At 31.1% G+C, this 13,463-nt stretch overlaps 1 pseudogene across 1 annotated transcript in view; it reads right to left on the reverse strand.

Moving 5' to 3' along the window:
- Positions 1-2,160: 2,160 nt before the first annotated feature.
- The window catches only part of LOC143245140 (inactive tyrosine-protein kinase transmembrane receptor ROR1-like), a 74,521-nt pseudogene continuing 63,218 nt past the window's right edge, over positions 2,161-13,463 (reverse strand). Inside the window, exons 6-8 of the transcript XR_013025483.1 lie at positions 12,617-13,083; positions 11,362-11,595; positions 2,161-7,532 (exon numbers count right to left, since the gene is read on the reverse strand). The product of XR_013025483.1 is annotated as an inactive tyrosine-protein kinase transmembrane receptor ROR1-like (transcript). The remainder of the gene's footprint in view (positions 7,533-11,361; positions 11,596-12,616; positions 13,084-13,463) is intronic.

Below are 13,463 nucleotides of genomic sequence, written 5' to 3' on the forward strand. Positions count from 1 at the left end.
ACCCCTACTCTGTAATGTAGTTTACAATAAATTATCTACAACTATTTCATTTTCTTAAGAAAAGTTAAAAGCAGCATAAAATTTAAAAACTGATAATTTCATGTTTCAAAATGCAAGTTTTATGTCAAGAACATTCACATAAACTAATTTGTTTAAAACTCTCATTACTGCTATTACAAATATAATACGGGTGATATTGTACGTCTCGAGTGAAGTGTGGCCATCTAGTTTGCATTGCATACCCTGTAGCTATGGGTGCATTATAAAAGTGACAGTCATATTCCATCTATCTAGTCTGGTAAGAGGGGATGGTGTTGACTAACTGTCTTTGCCTTCTTTTTATATTATCACTTAAGGATAGCTATCATAGATAGCCTTATGCAAATTCAACAAACAATGTGTTTTGTTGCTTCTTACAAATTTGGATCTACATTCAATAAGTGAAATGTACAGTAAAAATGACAGCAGACTGCTTAAATGTTGTTATTGTTATTGATGTTTAGTTTGATTATTTCTTTGTAATTATCTCCACAGTAGTAAGTATGGAGACTTGTAACACTCAAAACTGGGTTTTGATTCTCATGGTGCATACAACACAGCCCATTGTGCAGGTTTGTGACGAACTACAAACAAGTCTTTCCAATCAAGTTAAAATTTAGTAATTTATAATTATTTACTAATATTGTCACATTGTGTCTGTTGTTAAATCCAATTTACTGGAATGGCAGTTTGATTTAAACAGAATTTTAGCTTTTCTAATCAAATTCAAATATAGGAATTCATCACTAATTTTATAACATATATTACATGTTCTGGGTTCATTTTGTTTAGAAATTGTTTTAAAATGTTTTTACTTGTATGTGATTTTAAGATCTTGTGACATAACCATCAGTACTTTTTTGTGTGATAAATATATCGGTTTTATATTTTTAATATAATAATAATTTCATTAAAAAAAATAAATTATGTGAACTATTCAAAAAAAGACTATTCCAACCCTACCAAACATAAATTAATTTTAAATTTACTGTAATTGAAGAAAATATTGTTTCAGTGCAGAGATATTTATATAATGAACTTCAAGTAGCAAAAATGTTTACTTTAGGCTAATTGTGAAACATTCATTTTACAAACTACACTCGTCTCAGGAATAATAATTAAACTCTTACTGACAATCTCAGTTTACTTTATGAATTGTAACTATTTTATATGCATTTAACAAACCAACTGGATTCAGCAGCCTTGCTGGTTATCAATAGCTTCTGACAAAAGTTGTAGTAGCAAAAAATATTAAGCAAATAAAGTTAAATCTAGAGATACAAGTCATAATATAGATTTAACAATATACTTCAGGTTACATAAAAAAAACAGTTAAGACTAAAACCCTCTACTATTTTATTCTACTTAAGTGTATAATAGTCCTGCCTTTAGAGGCTGGTACATAAACACTACCAAGAACTATGTAATCAAAAGACTAATGTTAAGTGAATGGTTTAGTAATTATTCAAATTTATAATTGTACACCTGAACAATTCTGCATCTACCATTATTCTACAAGAATGAACTACGATAGTAAACTTCTTGCTGATTTCTATTAAATCCTGAATACATTTCTGACAGATAAGTACCTTCAAAGTCAACAAAACCAATCATAACCTATACTGGCTTTAAACTTAATATGAATCTATCCATTTTCTTTCTAATATTAGGCTAGGCATGTCCTAGTGGTTAGCATGCTGAACTGTGGATTGAAGAGGTAATTATTTGTGTCCTGTTTCCAAAAATAATTTCATTGCTTTGTTGAAGAGCGATGTTTAAAGTTTTTGTTTAACAGTAAGATTAATGATGACCAATACATAATGTGTAGTTTTGCACACTTGAGAAACTGAACAAACTTCAAAGACTTAAATTATTATATATTTTCTATTCTGGAGTAAATATAATGACTGAAAAATTAACATTTTATTGGAAACATCTACAGTGAAGAAACTGTATACAAGTTACCTAAACTCACTATGAGACCTTCAACATTTATCCCCTAGAATGGGTTTGCAAATTAAATGTTTTTTTTTAGTTCAGTTAATTGTAATATTTTGTAAAATAATGACAGTTCACTGCTTGCATAAAGTAAGTTAATCACACTGAACTCAAACTTCTATCAAGTATAAATTTTATTGACATATAAAAAAAACAAATGTTTAAAAAACTCAAAATCCTTTGGTATGCCCTTATATAGTCTGACTAGTCAACTTATAAAAACGATGAAGTTTCAGCAAATAGTTTCTCACAAATAATAACATTGGCACCTTATACATTCTTAGAGTGGAATACAAAAAATAGCACATGTTAAATCATTGCATAAATAAAAAAAATGGCATATTAAAGCAGATGAACTGTCAATTACCAAGTGCTCTGAATGTCAAAGTGAAAAAATTCAACCAAGTGCTGGCAAACTGCAGGTGTAACTATGATTCTCTTAAGGTAGCCAAATGCTTCATCATCTAATTAGTGATGTGCCTGAATAGATTAACGACATTCTCACTGTCCCTATCTACTATCTAGCAAAATCACAGTCAAGGGAATGGGCTTGGAGAAATCAGGTAAGAACTATTGTGAGATTCATGAAATGTACAGTTTACTCCTCTGTATAGGTAAAGTTTTGTTTATATACAGAGTGGAGTATACATTATTGTACCATTGGTATAAAAGCAATTAGTACAGAAACAATTAAAAACCAATACAATTAATGTTTATTTCTAATAAGACAGAGATTGAACTGTGTTCTTCATGAAACATTTCTACAGTCACCTTTTCACCACCAAGTAGATATGCCTTCAAAACAGTTTGAGGATCAAGTTACTTGTAAGGATGAATCACCACCAAGTAGATATACCTTCAAAACAGTTTGAGGATCAAGTTACTTGTAAGGATGAATCACCACCAAGTAGATATACCTTCAAAACAGTTTGAGGATCAAGTTACTTGTAAGGATGAATCACCACCAAGTAGATATACCTTCAAAACAGTTTGAGGATCAAGTTACTTGTAAGGATGAATCACCACCAAGTAGATATGCCTTCAAAACAGTTTGAGGATCAAGTTACTTGTAAGGATGAATCACCACCAAGTAGGTATACCTTCAAAACAGTTTGAGGATCAAGTTACTTGTAAGGATGAATCACCACCAAGTAGGTATACCTTCAAAACAGTTTGAGGATCAAGTTACTTGTAAGGATGAATCACCACCAAGTAGGTATACCTTCAAAACAGTTTGAGGATCAAGTTACTTGTAAGGATGACAAATTCCATTTTCTTCATAGCAGCTGCCTCAAAAAATACCTATATTTAGTTCACAAAAAGTACTTTTTTTCTTTTCAGCGTATGCCAAATTTTTGTTGACATTTAGAATTTCTCAAGATTATTCTTAAGTAGTAAAGATATATTGCCAAGATCCACACAATTTACACTAATTGCCACTATATTATAGTATTTTTAAAAGTTTCTATTCTACCACAAAATGTAGCTGCATTAAAAGAGAAAGTAAATGTATTTTTCTCTTATATACCCTCTGCTATAGTGCATCCACAATCAATGTTCAATTAATAAATGAAACTTTTGTTTTGTTCAGTGTAATATAATAGAAATGGTTTTTGTTGTGATCCCGGTGGTGAATTGTACTGTTAGAAAAGGCCTATTAACTCAGTTAGCAGCATCAGCCTCAAAAGTTCTGTGAACTGAACGGATTTAGTTTCAAGATTAATTACCTTTCACCTACTGTGGATCACTACAATCAACATATACATTTCTCATTTGTTCTAGTGGTTAAGATAATATTTTTTACAATTCCTCACTATATATATATGCACATACACAAACAAAGCTTCAAATTATTTTTCAAACAGTTTTCATCAGGAGATACAAAACATTTACTCTGGATACCAGTGTTTTCTTTACTAAGAAAAGATGTTATTTACACACCTTTTTATTTGGAAACTAAATTATTCACTTTTAGCTATCTCAAGTTATTAAATCTTAAACCACCACACATGTTGGGATATGTACATTTGAAAGAGAATGAATTTATATTTATAAATAATATTACAGGTGAAAGGCAATCTCAAAATGTAAATTTATAATACATTCATTTTTGGTAAACAATTAATCTCTGGTTCCTAGTCATGGAATAATATGTAATTTCAGATCATATAAAACACTTCCATAAATGTATGATAGGGGGAGTCATTCTACCCTAAAACTGTCTTGACCATAACACCCCTTAGTAAAACAGTTTATAGTTCAGACTTATAAAGTTACATAGTGTAACAACTGTTACAAAAATCATGAGCACAGTTATATAGTTTCACACATATTATCAAACCTAAGTAGCCAACAAAACTTCCAATTTTTAAAAAATAAACATGCAGTACTTTATCCATAACTCCAAGTTATTACATCAGAAAGTACTGGTGATAGCTTACAAATACATTATTGTAAAAAATTATAAACTGTTTAAAATAAATATAAATCAACATTGTAGCTGTGCCACAAACACAACAGGTAAAATTCTTATACTGCTATCATAATTAATTTTAATGAAATAGTAAAGTCATTACAACAGGCAACTTGAATCTTCCTGAATATACTCACATAAAGTACAGGAATATGTTTTCTTCAGGTATATTACTTATAACTTGCCAAATATATCTATTTTTTTTAAAGTAAAGTGTCTAGTAAAGGAAGGACAACAAACTTATAGTCTTCAGCAAATGCATTCAAACAATTAACTTTCAAATTTTGTTTTACCAGTCTTTGTTTTTAATGTGTAAAACAGAAAAGGTTATATACTTTTCTGAATTTGAAATGACACACATAAAAGTTAAAAAGAATTTTCTGAAACTTTATCAATTTATAGAAAATACTGCAAAATAACCCTAAAAACACTTTCAGTCTATTGTAAAGGTAATAATTTTCATAAAGAACATTGTGAATATTTCTTTCAATTATTAATTCTATTGATTTTTAAAATCTTATGGAACAATAAAAATGTTAATTCCAATTGTATTTACATTAATACCATATTCAAGGTTTAAACTTTAGTATTTTTGAAATAAAAACAAACTTAGCATTTCATACTATGTATACACATTAGTGCCAATTTCAGTTTTCGTACCTTATACTAAGTCACAGAACTAATAAATATATAGTAAGTTATCACCAGTAACATATGTTTTAATACAAAAAAACCAAAAAAAATATTAACTTATAAATCATTTAATGTACATTTTTATTTTAGATTTTCTAACAGAGAAATACAAAAGGTTAAAGCTAAGACACATTCTGAGAGATGCAGTGAAAATGCCTACTCTTACTACTTACCAAGTTAACAGGAACCTAAAAAGGTTTTTTTTGCCATTAAAATTCCACCAGACACTACTATTTTACGTCCAGTGTGATATTTAAAATATGATTTAAAATGAGAATTCTACAAGAAAAGTAGCAGTAAAGAGACTTTAGTAAAACCACTTTAAAGTTTGCTTAGCATTTATAGTTGTCTCACATCTTACGGATAGCATGGAAATGCTATATTCATGCAAGGAAAACATTCACGTAATGTATAGTGAACTAAGGTTAGAAAGCCTCAAATCTGCTATGTAATGTTAGCATTAAAAATAGTGGTTAGAAATGTTTTATATATAATTTTAATTTAAACCTAGTGAACTGGGTATACAACAACAACAACATGAAATATATACTCTTGCTTTGAAATGCAATATTCCAGAAATCCAGGATCACATTTAAAATAATTCAAACTATTTTAAAACTACTATTCAGTTCATTTTTTCTTATACTTAATTCCTTTCTTTTAATACCAATAAGTTTAACACTTTTCTAAAATATATTTGTTTACCAGAAAATTTAGATAGACGAATCATCTCCAAATATGCAAATGAAGTCCATTAGAGCTTTTCTCAAGAAATATAGTTTGCACAATTTAATCTGACAATTATGAATCTCAAACACTTCATTGAGATTAATGTTTCACTTTTCAATGAATTTAAAAGGTACTTGAAAACTTGTAAGGCACCACTTATTTAAAAACATAGTACCATCTAACAAACACAACCTAGTTTGTTGTTATATTTTTGTTACTTTCACCAAGAACTGGCATTGTGACCAGCTACATATGAAGTTAAATTACACATTGGTCACTTTTTCAGGAGCTACTGCCACTTTGTGAGGATTATGTTGCACTGCAGAATCTACCATCTTCATTACTGGTGTATCTGACCCTGTTGTTTGTAAAACTGAAAAACATTCTGAAGAAGAACCACAAGACACCTTCTGGCTTGGAGTAGTAAAGGGTCTTGCCATAGAACTACTCATATTTGTTGAAGCAGTATTACTATTCATTGCTGAGCAGCTATGATGATTACCATTATGCTTTTTTCCTGAATGCATTACACTCAAAGCCTGTGTGTGCATGGCTTGCCAGGAGCATAAGCGAGCATGTAGCTCTTTGAAAGAAGGTCTACGAAAAGGGTTTTCATGCCAACACTCTACCATCATGGCATAAATATGGGGAGGGCAGTCTTCTGGACATGAGAGGAGCTGTCTTGACCTAATCATGTCAATTACTTCCTGGTTATTGTAACCATAGAAAGGCTGCAGCCCAAAACTAAAGGTTTCCCACAAAACCACTCCAAATGACCACACATCACTTTCTGAAGTAAACTTTCCATATAAAATGGATTCTGGAGGCATCCATCTGACAGGCAACAAAGATTTAGACTGAATTCTGTAATAATCAGAAGAGTATATGTCCCGAGAAAGGCCAAAATCAGAAATTTTTACCACAAAACCATCTCCAACTAAACAGTTCCTAGCTGACAGGTCCCGGTGAACATAATGATTCCCAGCAAGATATTCCATTCCACCTGCAATCTGCCGTGTAATATGAAGGAAGTCTGATAATTCCAAAACATGGCATGTTTCATCCTCATTGCATCCAACATCTCGCTGGGGAGAATGCAAGATTAGATACTCATGAAGATCTCCCTGTGACATAAATTCAAACAACATACAGAATGGTTCCTCTCTTGTGCAAACCCCCAGCAAGCATACAATATTAGGATGGTGTAAATCTGACATCAAGTTTGCTTCTCGTAAGAAGTCCTGTCTAGTTTTCAGTGTGGCATTTTCTTTCAAGGTTTTGATAGCAACAGGTGTAACACTTCCAGCTCCATGTATACCCATTAATTCTCCATGATAAACTTTACCAAATGCTCCTTCTCCTATTTCTTGAAGAAACTGGATGGCAGAGATAGGAAATTCAGTTGCCCTAGTCTGTGCTCTTGGTAACAATGCATTCATCTCCACCTGCTGACTCAAAGGTCTTGCAACAGTCTTTGGTGGTTTGATAACTGATGAATTAGATTTTGTTCTTTGCCTCATACACCAAATCCCAAGCAATAATCCAATAAGTGCTACCATGACAATGCTTGGAAGAAGAATGTACAACCACAGATAATCCACTGAAAAGTAAATTCAAAAAGAATTATAAAAAAAAAACAAGTTGATGTTAATCAAGCATTCACAACAGCTAAAATTAATATTCTTTCATGCCTACATTTTTTTATGCAAAAGCTATTCCATTAAAGTATACCTAAAGCAAAGTTACGAGTTCAGCATTTTTACCACCATTTTCACTGCTAATACAAAAACAGTAAAGGAGTTTCCTAACAAAATGCCCACAAATCAGTATTGTAGAAACAAAATACAGACATACCCCTCAAGAATAAAACAATTATATTTCTCTATGACCAAACAATAATACTAGTTACCTAATGGTTAACAGTTGTATTTCACACATATCATATAGCTTTCTGGACAACGCTTGAAATATGGATAGAAAAAAAAAAGCCACTAAAATCATCAAAAATTTCCTTAAACCAAGATTTATTTATTGGAAAATGCAATACTATCAAATGGCACATTTTACAAAATTCAGTTTTTTTGTTGTTGTTTCAATTATTTGGTATAAACATATAAAAATTCAAACATTTTAAGCATTAACCAGAGAATTTCATATCACTTTTTATGTCTCTATAGGTCAGATTTGTGTTCAGTCTTGGGCTCTTTACCTAAGAAAGGACAATGAATTGTCCAAAAAAGTTCAGAGGATGGTTACTAAAATGATGCTTGGGCTGGAGGATTTGTTATATTAAGGATTAATACTTCTAAAATTGTTTTCTCTTAAAAGATTTAGAGGAGAACTAATTGAGGTGATCAAGAATTTAAAGAGAACTGATAATGTTGATGTATCATCTTTTTTCACACTTAACAATGAGAACAGTAGGACTAGAGAATATAAACATAAATCTTGGCAAGATAAAAGTAATCTTTGCCTAAAACACTTTTATTTTTCTAAACAGGGTGGTTGGCCCCTGGAATGGGTTGCCTTCAAATGTGGTGGAGGCAGTAAATTTCAATTTGAGAGAAAACTTGGTAACTATATGAATTATAAGGACAGGACAAAATCAATCAAGAGGTTCCCTGTCATCCTTAAACAACGTAAAAACTTTAGATATCACGACTGATTTACTATTATATATTTATTATAATACTGATGTCTGTTTCAGTAAAGCATATATTTAGAAATGCATGTAACTTATACTGTTAAACCTGTATTGTGAAATTCTCTCCTGTTCGCTAACACATAATGATATCAATCAACAAATCTTAAAACTAATCAGTAATTGCAATATAAAAATCTTTATGTCAATGATTAACATTGCTCTCTCTCCTATTAGAGCAAATGCTGAAAAAAGGCTTGTTAATGCATCACTTCCACCTGGTAAACCATGGCCTTCCAATTCATTACCTTAAACATACTTATTATTGTGTATAAAGTAAACTCTTACCCACGATAAAACGATGAACATTTGCTTGTGAGTAACATCTGTGATGAATTGTGTATATCTTTGTGAATTGAGTGTGCCTCTGTTGTATAAGTTACAACCAAGTCTTCAGAAATGAAAACAGAAAAGAAACTTGCTTTCATGCTTTAGAGCTGGCATGCCTTTTGGCAGATGCAAAACCTTTCTTTGTTCCAAATGAATAGTAAGTATCATTGTGTGAGTGATGTCAAAATAAACATATGGAGAATATATATTTGATATCTACAAAAATGAATATAAACTAATACTGAAAAAAACAGTAAATTATTACATATAATCTTGAAAAAAAAACAACTTTATTTTGAACTCACAAATTAGATTACCAGACTGTTATTACAATGATTCCTATTAATATATCATAGGTAATAGCAAAATCCCATAAATTATCCCAAACTTTTATTTATTTATTTTCATAATCTTGACTGAAAGCAGTCAGCAACTATAAAACAATGTGGTGAAAATATAAAATATGAAAATACAATCCAAATACATGCAAAACACAGATATAAGAATAAATACTGAAAGTCAAAACATGTTGAACATAATCCGTTTCTTCAATTACACGTTGATACAGATGAGAATCTGTTCTGCATCAACAGATGAACAAAATTAAAACTGTTTGGGGTCAGATTCAGATACTTAATTTAAACCTAATTATATATCCAGTCTACAGTCAGTAATGCAGTTATTACCTAGTAATAAAATCAAAAGACAAAACATCACAACTATATGTAAACTTAAACATTTCTTAATAAAAATAAGAAAAACAATATATACATGATAAAAAATAAAAAGAAATAAAAGTACATTCTCTAACAATACACAATCAAAAGCAATTAATCCCCCCTTATATATGAAGTGAAAAGAAATGTGTCAAAGAAGAGGGCAACACCACATAGCTGAGAATAAAAGGAAAAAATAATTAAAACAACATAAATTTATGAAAAGTTTCATTAAGTCTTACACATGAGTAATCTGAAATATCTTTCACTCACTGAAAAGTTGGTCTTTCAGATTTACTTGCATTAGAAAGTACAATTTAAAAATGAATATAAAATAATAAGATCATACCTGTTCTTGAGACTATAGAATTGGAAGAATTAATTGAAAGTGAATAACAGAATGGGACGTAGAGTTACATAACATGTGGTCAATGCCAGTTAAGGTGACAGAGGTCAGCAAGTTTAAGACTAGGAAGGACTGTATTTGTAGCAGAATATATCTTTTAGAATAGAGTTAAAAACATATTTATGTAATATAATGTTAAATTTATTGAAAAATAACCTGTAAACTTTCATTACAGTGGGAAAGCTATAATTATTAATTTCGAGTTTTCCACTAAAAACTTAACATGAAATGTTTTGACTATGTACTGTTGGGAAATGTAAACTATTTATTTTTTATTCACTTTTCACACCTTGTCAGTTATTTCCTTACTATTGTTGTTCTTCAGGCTTACATACTGACAGGTTTGTTTATTCACTTTTGTTATTGAACAACTACTGCTCATTACTGGCTGCAGACAATAAATGTGTAGTAGATTCATGACATTATAGCATCAGGCATCTTAACCTGGCCCTCTAATGATTTCAGTTTTTTTCATCTCACTCACATGGTTATTTGTATAATTTAAAAATGAACTATCTTCACTTTTATAATACTAAGACACAGTTATACACCACTTATGATTTACGGTTTTTTTATTTTTATTTCTGTATGTTTTGACTTTGCTTATTTTTTTTTAATTTCACGCAAAGCTACACAAGGGATATCTGCACTAGCCATGCCTAATTTAGCAGTGTAAGACTAGATGGAAGGCAGCTAGTCATCACTACCCACCACCAATTCTTAAGCTACTCTTTTACCAACGAATAGTGGGATTGACTGTCACATTATAACTCTCCCACGACTGAAAGGGCGAGTATGTTTGGTGTGATGGGGATTAGAACCCACGACCCTCAGATTACGAGTTGAGTGCCTTAACCCACTTGGCCGTGCTGAGCCAATTTTCGACTTTGTACATGTATAGATTAAACTTTTATATGTGATAATCTGATATATCTATATAATGATAAGTGTAAAATTTAAGACACTGAACTTGTTATGGTGGTATTTTCATAAGTCTCTATGTAATTTAAATGCATAGTCAAAGGATTTTATCCAACTTTGCTTTTCCTTTTATTGAAAGTTAGAGCACATAAGATTGGTACTCAATGCAAGTCAAACATATGGCACTATAAAATGTTTACTAAGTCCTTACTGGCAAAAATTATAAGCATAATTAAGAACTTTATAATCCTTTTTTTTTAAATAATAGTTTTAAAAACAAACTTTCCAAGCTCTAGCAACTCATCTGCACCTTCTTAAAATTAAATGTACAGTACAATATAAATGAATTGCTCACCACATTTGGGTATTTCACACATCTCCTTTTGAACCTGTTGGTCTGCAACAAAACACCATGGTTGGCTCTCCATTCCACCTGGGTTACGGCAGTAGTTGTGACCACCAATCAGTTCTGGGTAGTCCGAAGTGTGGTAGAAGATCTGATGACTCCAGTGTTGACATTTGTAACCAGATACGGTGTGAGATATTACCCCTCTGTAGTCTTCTCCTGTTCCAACATAACAAGTCTGTTCTGAAAGAAAAACAACAGCTCTGGGTGTTAAACATTACTGAAAATGTATCTCTAATGAAACAAAGCTACTCGGAACAAGCAATCATAATTTTGTAATAATATTACATCAAAACAACTAATAAATACCTGTCTTAAACAAGTTATCTAATATTATGTAGATGAGAAATAAAGTTGTTAGAAAAACAAAATGTCTAGAAACTCTTATGCCCAACATCACATGTCACCACTAAACTTATCTTCATAATTAAAATATACAACTTGTGTCCAAGTCTTTGTTCTTAGAAAACATTGAAAACAGTAGTATCAAACAACTGTAGAAAATGTCTCTATATTTAATTATATTTTAGTAGAATGTTCAAGGTGGTAATAAGCCATTTTAAAACTTCCTCATCTGGACTTTACTTATTTTGAAAATATTTTAGTTTACAACAAACTGCTTCAGTATATTGACCATTACTGTTTTACCTCCCATTTGCTGAAACTATGTAATTAGTATCAGTTGTATAACAATTCCATATATAATTACACTATTACATCGTTAGTTTAGTTACACTAACTTCTGATGATTACTACTATCTTTGCTATATTAAAGAGAAGTGCAATCTTCATTTCTATATACTCACTATTACTGAATTCTCTAGGGACTTGTAATGTTTACATTTTAACTCATAAAAACAATTTAGTTTTCTTTATTACTTCTTATTGCCTGCTGTGTGTTTATTGAGTGACAGAAGTTAAAGTGGCCATGTTTGAGAGTCAATGCATTAAATCATTGTTTAATTATATATTTTTTACCATCAAAACCAACAGGTCTGGGCCATTACTAAAAAGAAACATTTCCTGATTCACCTTTGCAAACATTTACTCAAAACTTAAAGCACTGATCCCTGCAAGTCTTTAAAATTATTTTATATTTAACATTTAAAGGTATTCCTTATTTACATATTTTAAACAAGTTGTAGTTACAGAGGCTACAATTTACGTTGGTAATTACATTGAATGTATATATATATACACTTACGCTCATTTTTTTGAATGGAATTAGGGACTCCAAGTCTCAAACAAGTTTGACTTGCTTCGGAACCAAATGGAGGCAGGTCTTCACACGCTGGGAGAATCTTCTTTTGACCAATTAGTGGATGACGTTTGGCAATAGAATATTCTAATCGACAAATGCTGTTTTCTAACACCTCGCATTCATCTCGACAAACCTGGCGTGGCTTAGAAACGGACGAGTTCTCAACACATGGTGGAAAAGCATAGTAGCAAAGTGAAGGAATAGCAAACTTGTGACACTCCACTGAAACATCTTGTGAAGAGGCGATCACCGAAAACGCTGCTGCTAATTTTTCTTCCATTATCCCCTGGCTGTGAATTGAACTCACAAAAACTGTTTTGTTGGCAAGAAACTTTGAACACGTAGCACTACGGTATACTTGACACATTCCTTCATTACCTATGCTATCCTCATCATCAAGATGAGGAAAACTGTCACATAAATAAAACAAAAGCATCCAGTAAATAAACAGATAAACCTAGTCTGATAACACAATATCGACGTGATATTTGTCGCAGTTTATACATTTGGTAGATGTTTCAAGTTACCAACATAATTACTCATAACATGGTGTACAAAAGTTCCAAAACGAAGTGATAATATTTTAATAATTTCTGAATATCTAATAATCTATTTCAGAAAGCTTATACAAACACCTCATTCCCAAGTACGTCCTCCCCTGCTTCATGAACCATTCCTAAACTCATACATTTCTGAATCTCACAATTCTTTAAGTTAATATTAATTTAAGATTCACATTTATTGCACAGAACAAAATTACAAACCTGTGATGTGTTCTTGATGTTTGATT

The sequence above is a fragment of the Tachypleus tridentatus genome, chromosome 2 (genome assembly GCF_004210375.1).
Source record: "Tachypleus tridentatus isolate NWPU-2018 chromosome 2, ASM421037v1, whole genome shotgun sequence".
In the NCBI taxonomy this organism is placed as follows: domain Eukaryota; kingdom Metazoa; phylum Arthropoda; class Merostomata; order Xiphosura; family Limulidae; genus Tachypleus; species Tachypleus tridentatus.